The sequence below is a fragment of the Physeter macrocephalus genome, chromosome 17 (assembly GCF_002837175.3).
Source record: "Physeter macrocephalus isolate SW-GA chromosome 17, ASM283717v5, whole genome shotgun sequence".
In the NCBI taxonomy this organism is placed as follows: Eukaryota; Metazoa; Chordata; class Mammalia; order Artiodactyla; family Physeteridae; genus Physeter; species Physeter macrocephalus.
Genome location: NC_041230.1, coordinates 42,956,450 through 42,967,234, shown reverse-complemented (window position 1 = coordinate 42,967,234; position 10,785 = coordinate 42,956,450). Strand labels below are relative to the sequence as shown.

Here is a 10,785-nt window from a genome sequence, read left to right as displayed (position 1 = left end):
CGGGGCACGAACCCGTGTCCCCTGCATCGGCAGGCGGGCTCTCAACCACTGTGCCACCAGGGAAGCCCGCAGTAGATTTTTTTATGTTGATCTTGTGTCCTGCAACCTTGTTGAGCTCGTTTATTAGCTCATCTTGTTCCCAATTTTAGGGGGAGAACATTCAGTCGTTCACCATGTAAGTTTCTCATAGATGCCCTTTTTCAGGTTGAGGAAATTCCCTTCTATTCATAATTTGCTGAGAGTTTCCTTGAGAGTGGTTGTTGGATTTTGTCAAAGGGACAAAATCTACTACATCTGCTGAGGTGATCATAGGTTTTTTTTTTTAGTTTGCTAACATGGGGAATTCACAGTGCTCGATTTTCAAATGTGAAACTAACCCTTCATTCTTGGTACTGCATGTGAGATTAGGATAGGACGTGGGCATCCAGGTTCCTCCAGAGGATCCCGGGCACTGTCCTCCAAGTAAACTGGGTTTAGTGCCCAGTCATCCGGGGAGAAGGAGGGAGGGGCAGAGGGCAAGGGCGGGGACAGCACGTACCGCCAGACACATCTGCCTGCGTCTGCCGCCTCAGGTGAGCCGCCGCAGCTGAGCCAGGGGCCAACCTGGGACCCAGCGGCAGCTCCCCACAGCCTGTGTGCTCGCGGGGTGAGGGGGTCCCTGCTCTCAGGCTCTCTTGCAGGGTCTCAACGCTCAGCCCTTGCATCTCCTGGAGCCTCGTTCTCTGCATCTGCGAAACGGAGCTGGTGGTGGCTGGGCAGCCAGATCACACGCACTGACCCAGGAGGCCGCAAGCTGAGGCCAGTCTGTGCGACCCACGAAGGGTTCCTGAGTGCAGCGGAGACTGCCCACCAGGCCACACGCGTGCCGGCAGTTCCCTTCTGTGTGCAATGAAGGTAATGATCCTTCCTTCCACGACTGCTCTCTTCAGTGAACCCATGGTGCCAAACCACTTAAATAAGCCAGATAAAAGAGGCCGATGGACTATGTTCGAAGCCGATGCTCCCCACTCACTAGCCGTGTGTTTCTGCCAGTGGCTGAATCTCTCAGCCTTAGTCTCCTCACTTGTAAAATGGAGCTAATGATACCAAGAGGTGTGGGTACCGATGATAATTTGGTGTCACCGGGCAGATGAGCGAGCGCCTGGCACAGTGCCTGGCATGTGGGTAACATGGTATCATGGTAATGCTGGGTAACATGTGGGGCATCTCAGGTGCCCAGAGCCGGTGCGGCTGCGGTCGAGACTCTTCTGGAGCTGGAGGAGCCACAGAAGCAGCCAGGGGCAGGAATGCACCCTGCCCTGGTTTAAGTGTGCAGTGATGTGCGTTTGTGGCACTGCTGTGCCACAGGCTGGTGCTCTCAGCAACCCTGCCAGGCTGGCATGATCCTTGTGCCCCGCCCAGGTACCAGTGGGGAAGGGGAGGCTCAGAGCTAGAGGTAGAATTGGAATCCAGATGCCCTTTGTCGTTTTGAGGGGTTTGTGCCTTTCTAAAAGGTGAAGGATCTCCCCAGGGTTGATGCTAACTCCGGTCCTACGTTGAAGGGTAGTTGAGAGAGGGAGCTGGGAGAGGAGAAGGGAATCAAGTAGCCAAAGAAACTCTTGGTGTATTCTGTCCTTCCCCATCCTGGCCTTGGGTGGGGTTTTTCCTCCAGCTTCTTGGGCTGAGGGTTTAGCTGACCTAGTTCTCCTTCTCTATTGGCATTTCAGCATCTGGCCCAAATGTCCTACTCATTCACTCAGATATTGTTCATCAGATGTTATTGTCTTCTGTGTGCATAGGTTCTGGGGACACAGTGATGAGGTCAGAACAAGGCTCTGGAGGCCATTCTTACAAGATAACATACAAGTGAACACAGCCAAGATAAATGCAGAAGTGCCACAGGGAGTGTGACAGGGAATGACCTGGGCAGGTCAGAGAAGCCTCTCCCTGCAGGTGATGTTTGAGTTGACAAGAAGGAGGCAGCTGGGCCGAAATCTAGGGTGGGATGTTCTAGGCAGAGATAACAGACATAGTCCTTAAGGAGGAGTCGGTTTGATGTGTAGCTGGAAGTCAGTGTCTGCTAGGACAGTGGGTGGAGTTGGGGGAGGGGTCACCTTGCAGTGTGTGGGGGAAGTCGGGGAGCAGTGAGGATTTATTCTAAGTGCAGATTCCAGGATTCTTCTGAAAATGAAAAAAATGCTTGTATTCTTTTCTCACCTTCTGTCTTTTGTGATTTGGGGGGCCTCTTGTTTGGAAACATATTTGAGGGACTCTCAGAACTGGAAGGAAGTATTGGTGCCCACAAGATCCCCTTTAGCCACTGTTGTACCTATTTCCGGGCTGTCACGAACAGCAGACCCCATGTCATTTTCTAAGCCACCTCGCCAGAGTTACTTGGTGGGGTCACACACCCTGGGGCGGGGGAGGCCACTGACTAGTCAGGGGTATGAAAACCCAGCCGCCTTGCCCTAGGGTGGGAGGACTCTGATGTTATTTATTTAGTTATTTATTTTTAATAAATTTATTTATTTTTGGTTGTATTGGGTCTTTGTTGCTGTGCGCAGGCCTTCTCTAGTTGTGGTGAGCGGGGGCTACTCTTCGTTGTGGTGCGCAGGCTTCTCATTGTGGTGGCTTCTCTTGTTGCGGAACACGGGCTCTAGGCGTGCAGGCTTCAATAGTTGTGGCGTGTGGGCTTTCAGTAGTTGTGGCTTCGGGCTCTAGAGCGCAGGCTCACTAGTTGTGGTGCACAGGCTTAGTTGCTCCGCGGCATGTGAGATCTTCTGCGACCAGGGCTTGAACCTGTGTCCCCTGCATTGGCAGGCGGATTCTTTTTTTTTTTTTTTTTTTTTTTTTTTTTGCGGTACACGGGCCTCTCACTGTTGTGGCCTCTCCCGTTGCGGAGCACAGGCTCCGGACGCGCAGGCTCAGCGGCCATGGCTCACGGGCCCAGCCGCTCCGCGGCATGTGGGATCTTCCCGGACCGGGGCACAAACTCGTGTCCCCTGCATCAGCAGGCGGACTCTCAACCACTGCGCCACCAGGGAAGCCCATGGCAGGCGGATTCTTAACCACTGCGCCACGAGGGAAGTCCTCTGGTGTTATTTTAAAATGCTTTAGCACTCCCAAGATCTGTCCTTCCCTATCCTCTCCCCTCACTCCTTCACCTGAAAGTTTTCTCCGGTGAGCTCTCCCTCAATAACTCATATAAAAGCGAACCCCGGGCTTCCCTGGTGGCGCAGTGGTTGCGCGTCCGCCTGCCGATGCAGGGGAACCGGGTTCGCGCCCCGGTCTGGGAGGATCCCACATGCCGCGGAGCGGCTGGGCCCGTGAGCCATGGCCGCTGGGCCTGCGCGTCCGGAGCCTGTGCCCCGCAACGGGAGAGGCCACAGCAGAGGGAGGCCCGCATACCACAAAAAAAAAAAACAAAAAAAAAACAAAAAAGCGAACCCCGTCTCAGGCTCTGCTTCTGGGAAACCAAGCTTAGACAGGCCATTAGAGACCATGTGTTTTTTGGATTAGAAACTGAGGTTCTAGGTTTAGAAACTTCCAGCTCTGAAAGTCCCTAAAACTGTGTGATTTACTCAGTCATGCAACAGGTTAGTGGCAGGGCCAGGCCCAGGAACTACCCAACAGCCAGAAGGCATCAGGGGTATGGGGTGAGGCCTGCTGGTGAATGTGGTGCAGAGCCAATGTCACAGCTGTGGTTTACCAGCAGCTGTGCTCCCAGATGAAGCTTCATCTCAGGTAAGACCCCCTCTGCATGAATTGCTCCAGAGACTTTATGTCCAGAATTCCACCCCGTTCCTCCTGTATTAGAGTAGTTCACACTAAAGTGTGAAAGATTGGCAGCTCAGAGACAATGCATCCTGAAAAGAAGATGCTTGTTAACCCCAATAAATCTGTAATTCGATGGATTTTTGTCAGGGTGGTAAAGTGAGTTGGAAGAATGCATACAGTGCAGTTCTGTAGGGTTTTGAGGGCATGAGGGAGCCATATATACGGAAATTCCTCAGCTTTCCCAAGGATCAGCTTCCCCACCCCCATTTCTGCTTCTCCTCACCCTCTTCTCCCCGCAATCAGATACGTTGAGAAGTGCCGGTGTCTTCCTCAGGTTTCAACAGCAGTGCCTGTCAAAGTTGCGAGTCACTGGAGGGGAAAGTGACTCAGCTAAAGAAATAATTTGGGGGGCTTCCCTGGTGGTGCAGTAGTTAAGAATCCACCTGCCAATGCAGGGGACACAGGTTCGATCCCTGTTCCGGGAAGATCCCACATGCTGCAGAGCAACTAAGCCTGTGCGCCACAACTACTGAGCCTGTGCTCTAGAGCCTGTGAGCCATAACTACTGAAGCCCGTGTGCCTAGAGCCAGTGCTCCACGAGAGAAGCCACCGTAATGAGAAGCCTGTGCACCGCAACAAAGAGTAGCTCCCGCTCGCTGCAACTAGAGAAAGCCCACACACAGCAACGAAGACCCAATGCAGCCAAAAATAAATAAATAAATAAATTTATTTTTTTTAAAAAAAGAAATAATTTGGCCAAAAGTGCATTTTTGTAAAGAACAGACTGGTGATTTGAGCTAAGCTCCCCAGTAAGTGACTGATTTCTCAGAAGCACAGAGGACTGTGTATGATTTAGTAAATTTCCACACCATTTTCTAAAGGGCTGGCATCACTTGCTGGCTCAGGCAGGTTTGTGATATAGGTCTGGGCACGGCAGGGAAGGCACTCCTGAGGAGTGGCAGCCTTCCTGGACGGGGTTTCACCTGGACTGTGTTTCACCTTACCGTCCAAGTGGCCTTGGGCAAGTCATTTACTTTTTGCCTGGCACAACTTCCTCATCTAAACAAGTGGAGCTGGATATTCCAGAACCTTCGTCGTCAAAGTGTAGTCTGCAGACCGGGAGCATCTACAACACCTGGGAGCTTGTTAGAAATTCAAAGTCCTGGGTCCCACCCCAGACCTTATGAATCTGTATTTTAACAAGATTCCCAAGCCATTCGTATACATAGCACAGTTTGAGGAGCCCTGCTTTGGACAAGACCACTCAAATGTAGTCCTTAAACCAGCTGCATGAGTATCACCCAAGTTTGTTAGAAATGTAAGTTCCTGAACTGCAGACCTACTGAATCACATCTCTGAGGGTCGGCCCTAAAAGCCTGTGTTTTAACAGCCTCTCCAGGTGATTCTTAAGCACGCTGACCTTTGAGAAGCACCCTCAGTCAAGTAACATTTATTCTAGCAGAGGCTTGCCTGCAGAGCAGCTGTTGTATACAGAACTTGTTGGGTGCTGCTTTGCGGTTCTGGAAACGCTCACATTGCACCCCACAGCAATTCTGGGATGTTCTTTTGTCTTTATCTTGCTTTGCCAAAGAGAAAACTGAAGTTTAAGGGATGTTAAGTGAGTTGCCCAATATCTTTCTATCTCACAATGTCTTGCAAAGCATTATTGACATAAGATGTTTCTGGCAAAGTCAGCTGTTACAGGGTAATAAAACTCCTCGTAAATATTTAAGATTATCTGTTGATAAATGACAGAGGCTCTTGGAACATGAGCTGGGATAGATTTTGTGGGTCTTGATCAAGGCTTAGGAGCTCTTAAATGGCAGCTCTTCTTTTAGTTTCTTGTTTTGATTAGATAATATGTTCACATGGTTTAAACGTATAATAAAGGACTATAGTCAAAGTTTTTCTTTCACTCTTGTTCCATAACCACCCAGTACCTTCCTCCTCAGGTAACTGTTTTTATTTTTTTTAATTAATTTAATTTATTTATTTTGGCTGCGCCGAGTCTTAGTTGCGGCACACGGGCTCTTCATTGCGCCATGAGGGATCTTTTGTTACAGTATGCGGACTTCTTAGTTGCAGCACGCATGCAGGATCTAGGTCCCCGACCAGGGATCGAACCCAGGCCCCCTGCATAGGGAGCGCAGAGTCTTACCCACTGGACCACCAGGGAAGTCCCTCCCAGGTAACTGTTTTTAGTTTATTGGATTTAACCTAATTAAAGCTGATCCTTGGCAAAGCTGTGGAATCTCCTGATATATGGCTACCCTCATGACCCCCAAAATCTCTGAACTTGCAGTATATGCATTTTTCCAGTTCACTTTATCATCCTGACAAAAAGTCCATCAAATTACACATTTACTTAGGTTAACAAGCATCTTCTTTTAAGGATGCACCATCTCTAAGAGGTTCTGATCTGCCACTCTCTCACACTTTAGTGTGAATTATTCTAATACAGCGTCTCTTTATACAAATATAAGCATATACAAATGTGTGTATATATATGTGTTCTATATAACATATATTAACTATATATAGTAGCATATATCACATATATTTAATGCTTTGTCAGCTCTGCCGACACAAGTTACAAACTAGAATACACGGTGCTGTTCTGTGCCTTGCTTGTTTCACTGAATATATTACGCAATTCTGTTGTGTGATAGCAGTTGTTTCCATTCTGTTATCACAGACATTGCTTGTATAGGTGACATTTTGCCAGTGCTTTATTATATGTGCAGGATAAATTCCCAGAAATGAGATTGCTAGGTATCTGCATTTGTAATTTCAAGAGATATTGCCAACTTGCCCTCCTTAAGTTAGTACCAATTTGCACCTCCACCAGCTTTGGATGAGAAGTTACTGTTTTCTCACCTCTTTGTCAGCTCGTTAAATTGTCACATCATTGGATTTTTACCAATCTGATAGGTGAAAAACAGTGACTCAGTTGAGTCTTCATTTAAATTTGTAATGAAAGTTTTAAACTTAGAATATGTGTTTACAGGCCATTTCTATTTCTTTTTCTATGACTCTCTTACTATTAGTATTCTGCTTATTTTAAAAATTGGATTGTAGGGACTTCCCTGGCAGTCCAGTGGTTAAGACTTCGCCTTCCAATGCAGGGGATGCGGGTTCTATCCCTGGTCGGGGAGGTAAGATCCCATATGCCTGGAGGCCAAAGAACCAAAACATAAAACAGAGGCAATATTGTAACAAATTCAATAAAGACTTTGGAAATGGTCCACATAAAAAAAAAATCTTTAAAAAAAATTGTATGGTTGCCTTTTTCTTTATTTCTAGGAACTGATTATCTATTAGGGAAGGTTGGCCTTTTGCCTTTGATAAAAGTCGTGTCTAATTTAGTGTTTCTCTTTTATTTTGTTGATGGTTGGTTGGTTTTGTTTGCATGCGTTTTTATTTTTTGCCGTCAAATTTATCAGTCATTTCTTTTATGGCTTCTGAATGTTGAATCATAGGTACAAAGTTCTGCCCCACTTCAAGATAACATGTTATTTATTTTCTTCTATTATTTTACATCCAAATTTTGATCCATTTGGAATTTATCCTGAGGTATGCTGTAAGGTATAGATCCAACTTTTTTTTTTTTTTCAGATGGCTATCTTTTCTCTGCTGAATTGAAAAGCTACTTTTATCGTAAGCTGTTTATCATAAGCTTTTTTTCTCATATGTGGGTCTGTTTCAGAACTTGCTACTCTTTTCCATTGGTTTCTCTGTCTATTCATGTTCATTCATGTTCACGGTTTTGCTTGCTACGGTTTACAATATTTAAAAATATCTTTTGGTGTATTGAAGGGCTGCCCCTTATTTTTAGATCTCTTTCAGGCTACTCTTGCTTATTTGTTTTTCTATTTGAACTTTGAAATCTGGTATATAATTACACATACACGTGTTGGTGTTTTTACTGGAATTGCTTTAATAAAAACTGAAGTATAACACATACAGGAAAGGGAACAAATTGTAAGTATACGGCTTGATGAATTATCATATAGTAAAGTGAACTATTACCCAGATCTGGAACTGGAGCAGTACCAGCATGGAGAAGGCCCCCTCCAGTCCCCAAGCAGTTATTACTACATCGCCCTCTTCCAAAAGGTAATTATCATCCTCATTTCTTATGTCATAGATTAGTTTTGATGTTTTTTAAAAACTTTATATAAATGGATTCTTTTGTATTTGGCTTCTTTTGCTCAACATTATATTTGTGAGGTTTTTTAAGTCTGTCCTCCTGCTGATGGACAATTAAGTTGTTCCCAGTTTTTGGCTATCATGAATAATGCTGCCATGAACATTGTAACACATGGCTTTTGGTGCCCCTATATATACATTTCTGTTGGATATTTACTTACGAGAGAACTTATACATGGGATATGCATATGTTCAACTTCAGAAAATACTGCCAAACTGTGTTCCAAATAGATATGTAACCATTTACCCTCCTTCCAGTGGTATCTGAGAATTCCAGTTATTCCTAATTCCTGTTATTCCAGTTCCCTAGTTCCAGTTGGTTTTGTTGGTCATTTGGATTTTACTTACTCTGGTGTAATTAATTGTGGTTTTAATTTTCACTTCTGTAATCACTAATGAGGTTAATCACTTTAAAATATGTATTTGTTGGCTATTTAAATATTCTCTTTCGTGAAATGTATTGGGATTGCTTCACATTTATACATTAACTTCAGAGAATGGACATATTGATGATGTTGGATGTTCCTATCCAGGAACATGGTATGTCTTTCCATTTGTTTAAATCTTCTGTGTCCTTTAGTATTGTTTGCAGTGTTTTGGTATGGATCTTGCACATTTTTTGATAGGTTTATTCCTAGATATTTTATGTTTTTTATGGAGTCTTTTCTAACTGGCTATTGTTTGTAGTAGTTTCTTAATTGATTCTTTTAGCTGTTCTAGGCTTATAATCATTTTATCTATAAATAGAAATATGTTTCCAATTCCAATTCCTCCTATGCAATTCTTTAATTTTTGTTTTTTGAATTGAGATATAATTGACATATAACATTGTATTAGTTTTGGGTGTACAAAATAATGATTCCATATATGTATATGTGTGAAATGATTACCACAATAAGTTTGGTTAACAGTCATCACCACAAGTAGTTATAATTTTTTTTGTATGAGAACTTTTAAGATTTGCTCCTTTAGTAACTTTCAAATAGACAACACAGTATTGTTAACTATAGTCACCGTGCTGTACATTATATTCCCTCATCCAATTATTTTATTTCTCACTTCTTTAGCTTATCTAATTGCACTGGCTAGTACCTCCTGTACAGTGATAGTGTGCACATGTGTGTTATATCTGACTTTAGTGGGAATGCATCTGGTGTTTGGTGTTTTCTAGTTAAGCAAAATGCTGGCTTCTGACTGAGATTTATATATTTTATCTTATTAAGGAATTATCTATCCATTGATTCCTACTTTGGGATTTTTTATCAGGAAAGTGTGTTTTTTGTCAAATTTTGTCAAATGCTTATTCAACATTTATGGATTTCCTGGGATCTATCATTATGTTATACTATATTAAGAAGTTTCTGGCAGTTCCCTGGTGGACTAGTGGTTAAGATTCTGGGCTTTCATGGCCGTGGCCTGGGTTCAGTCCCTGGTCAGGGAACTAAGATCCTGTGAGCCGTGCAGTACAGCGAAAAAAAAAAAAAAGAAGTTTCTTAATATTGAACCATCCCTGTACTCCTGGAGTAAATTCCCCTTGGTCTTTTCTTTCTTTCTTTTTTGGCCATGCCACGTGGCTTGCAGGATATTACTTCCCTGACTAGGGATTGAACCTGGGACACCAAAGTGAAAGTACCAAGTCCTAACCACTGGACCGCCAGGGAATTCCCTCCCTTTGGTTTTTTAATGTGCTGTGCCACCCTACTGGAGACGGTTCTTTGACTGAGCCAACAGCTACTACTGTGGACTCCTCTGGAGAGGGTCTAGGGACATGTACAGAGTCAGTACATATGGGCTGAAGTGTCCTTTCCTAAAGTAAGGAACCATTGGTTTGATTCTTTTTTAGCAAACCCAGCTCCAAACTCCTTCCTGGTGTAATGGACAACAGAAACTGGGGTTTTGGGAATCCCCTGGTGGTCCAGTGGTTAGGACTCTGTGCTTTCACTGTCGTGGGTCCGGGTTCAATCCCTGGCCAGGAAACTAGGATCCCACACACCATGTGGTGCAGCCAAAAGAAAAACAAAAAAACCCCGACAACTGGGGTTTTCCATCCAGTTGGGAAAAAATGCATGTTTCTGATCTTAGCCTTTTTTTCAGTTTAGCTCTGTTGTCGTTTGGTTAACTTTCATCTCAAAACAAAACAAAACATTCCAAAACCCAAAAAACAAAATTACACAACCTTAATCCTGTTACACTCAGTTTTTGTTTATATAATGCTTTGGAGGATGTCCCAGTAGACTTTGGGACTCACTGCTCTATTGTTTCTCAAGAAGGGAAAAAAGTTGAAGGAGTCTGGATATGTAACAAACCTTTGGGTTCTCAGTCACTGGGGAATCCAGTGCCCAGTCCAAAGAAGAGGCATCCACTTGGCAGTGCAGCCAGTGGTTGAGACTTCCAGGCCAATTTGTCTGGGCTCCGATCCCTCCTCTGGGTACTGCTGTGTGACCTCAGACAAGTTATATCACCTCTCTGCTCCTCAGTGCCCTCATTGAAAATTAAAGATAATAATGGTCCTACCTCTAGCCTTGTTGTGAGGATTCGGTGAGTTCATGCCTGGCAAGTTCCTTGGCCATAAATGTGGGGGATCTGGAATGGGGATTAGAGCATCCAGTGTGGATTGGGCCAGATGGTCTTTCCATTCAGTGACCTTCCTGACCTTTGCTGATGCCAATCCTCATGCAGATATTTGCCGATGTGCTTAGACAAGTGACTGGCAAGTTCTCAGGGTCAGGGGCTTCTAAGATGAAGCAAAATAATGAAATAAAAATTCCCCTTTTGTAAGTGTCTGGGCTGCAGAAAGCAAAGGAATGGAAGATTCCTGAA

At 44.5% G+C, this 10,785-nt stretch overlaps 1 protein-coding gene across 7 annotated transcripts in view; it reads left to right on the top strand.

Annotated features, from left to right (window-relative positions):
• Nucleotides 1-10,785, top strand: part of IL34 (interleukin 34) — a 62,986-nt gene that overhangs the window by 22,707 nt on the left and 29,494 nt on the right. The window contains exons 1-3 of one of the 7 annotated variants that reach the window (XM_028477947.1): nucleotides 11-894; nucleotides 7,372-7,413; nucleotides 7,770-7,872. The exons of 2 other annotated variants lie outside the window; for them this stretch is intronic. The gene's annotated coding sequence lies outside the window, so the exon portion shown is untranslated. 4 more of the 7 variants (XM_028477949.1, XM_028477948.1, XM_007102552.3 and 1 more) reach the window with 4 other exon arrangements.